The following is a 2,755-nucleotide window of genomic DNA, read 5'->3' as shown; positions in this document are numbered from 1 at the left end:
TTGCAGAAAATGCATTTTCTCATCTGTCAAATGCAGGTTTCCATGACAATGAGATGAGACAACATAGATAGAACATTTAGCCTAGTACATAACGTAGAGCCGATATTTAACAGACGGTGACTATCACTAATATTATTAGAAGGGCCCAACCATCAATATGTGTAATACCTTTGAAAATGATGCTAAAAATAACAAGTGTTGGTGAGGATGTGGAGAAGCTGAAACCTTTGCACATCAGAAAATTGCAAATAGAACTATCATCTGTCCCACTTCAGGGTGTTTATCTCAAAAGAACTGAAATCAAGATTATTCACAATAGCCAAGTTGGGGAAACACCCTAAATGCCCATCGGCTGATAAACAAAATGTGGTCCATACACACAATGGAATACCATGCAGCCTTAAAAAAGAAGAAAAATTCAATATACGACAACATGGATGAACCTGCAGGACATTACACTAAGTGAAATAAGCCGTCACAGAAGGACAAGTATGGCATGAGTCCATTTATATTAACTATATCTACAATAGTTAAGTTCACACAATTAGAGAGTGAAATGGTGGTTGCCAGGGCCTAGGGGGAGTTAGAGAAACGGGAGTTATTAATCAGGGGACATAGTTTCAGTTAAGGCCAGGTGAAGCAGCTCTAGAGATTGGCTGTGCAACATTGTACGGTTAGTGAAGAGTCATGTATTGTCCACTGAAAAATCTGTCAAGAGGGTAGATCTCATGTTAAGTGTTCTTACCAAGATTCAAGATGGAAGACAGATGGGGCCAAATGGAGAGAAATCTATAGGAGGTGGGAGACGAAGGGATCAGGAACAAAGACCTTGGAGAAAGGAGGTAGAACCGGTCTCCTCTTGAAAAAAGAGATGTAAAAAGATTCAGAAGTGGGGATGGTGGTGCAGAGGAAAGGGTGTCATGACATGGATGTCACACCTCCAGTTGTTTGAGGCTGACTGTGTGAACTAGAGGGACGCCATGACAAGGACCATGTTCTCTGTAAGGCAGGAGGCCCGGCAGCTTGGGGGTTCCAAGGAATCCCTCCTGGGATTTCCTTGGGAATTGGTAGGGAGTCAGCAGGCGGTGATTACAGGAGGCCACGCAGCAGGGCAGGCCCCAGTGAAGTTAGGGACTTTCTCCAGCGATGCTCAGCAGTCTGGGGTGCAGAGTGAGAGTCAGACTGAGACTGGATGGCGTGGCATGCCAGGCCAGCTGTCTTTTCTGGGACTGATTCCCACAGTAAATAACACAAACCAGCAGGGCTGACAATAAGAATTCAGAAGAAATAAAGTTGCTTTCTACTTCTTAGCTGGAGGTAGAACGTGAGCGGCTAAGCACTGGGTGGGCCTCTGTGTCTAGGCTGCCTTTCCTGGCCCCTGCCCTCCTCCGGGCCTTGCTGAGGTTACTCGGCCAGATTCTCGTGGCATGATTCTTTTTCTCCTCTGAAAGATGAGAGAGCGACTCCCCTGAGAGACAGGAAAATCTGGCCCATTGTTTGTGCCCCACTCTACTCGTCCGTGCAGGATGTCTGGCTTCTTTATGGCTCCTTTAATAGACAATGCTTAATCGTCACTGTCAGGCATTGAAGGGCAGCCCTCAGTAGCAATGGCGGTGGCAGTTTATAGTTGTGGGGCCATATGTCCCAGAGTGACATTCAGGGGGTTGCAATTCTATAAAGACAGAGAACAGCGGCAATGACAACAGCATGAACCCCGACCGATGGAAATCTGAAGGTTTTGCATCAACCAGGCGAAGGTGATCACATTACCGGTGAACGCCCTTACGTTCAGATTTAAAGCTGCGTCCAGTATCAGGTGGTCTTCTGGGAGTCCACCTGAAGCTTTGAGGGGCCCTAGAAGAGAGAGGGAAAAAAGGGACTGGTGAATGTGTATCACTAGGGCTGGACTCAGAAGACCTGGGTTCAAGTCCACAAGTGTCCACTGACTAACCCGGTGACCTCTGGATTTCAGCCTCATCATGTATAAAACACTAATATCTACCTTGTAGCATTATTGGGGAGATATATGAGATCGTCTGTGAGAGGATGATTATAACACCACCTCACAGATTATCATGTGACATCATAGTTGTTTGTTTTTAACATTTGTCTTCCCTGCTGGATGATGACTTCCCTGAAGGCAGAAACCATGTGTCCTCTGAGGCATGCCCCTTATCAATGCATAATTGTTGAATGGCCAGCACAACCAGCACTCCCTAAGTGTTTAGGTTCCAAGTTCTGTGCATGCAGCACTGACTCACAACAACTTTATGAGGGAAATACTACTGTTATTTCGCAGATGATGATGCAGAGTTTTAGAGAGATGAAATGAGCTGCCCAAGTTTACACACACAGTGAGTGGTGGAGCGATCTCTTAGCCACTGTGCTGAGCTGTTTCAGGAGGGAGACACAGAGGCAGGAAAAAGCTTACGTTAAGGAGATGAATCTCAGGGGTGATGAGAGAATCAGCTGCCGTGAACCCGGGATCAGAAGATGTCTGGTGGGAGCTTTCGTCTAATAGTCTCCAAGTTGTATCTCCTATTGAAACTGTGCGAACAGATCAGGCTGCCGGCCTGCCACCCACCTCATGCATTAGGTAAAACACAGTCACACACTCTTCCCACAGGTGAACATCCATTAGGTGGACACAGTGGAGGGCAAACCCGCTGGGAATGAGGAGTAGTGGTGGGGCTGGCTGGGCCCTAAGACCTGGAATGCCTGCGGTGTTTCCTGCTCCCAGGCTGCTTCTCTCATG

Source organism: Rhinolophus sinicus, linkage group LG02 (genome assembly GCF_036562045.2).
Source record: "Rhinolophus sinicus isolate RSC01 linkage group LG02, ASM3656204v1, whole genome shotgun sequence".
NCBI classification, from domain to species: Eukaryota; Metazoa; Chordata; class Mammalia; order Chiroptera; family Rhinolophidae; genus Rhinolophus; species Rhinolophus sinicus.
This window is presented reverse-complemented; position numbering follows the sequence as displayed.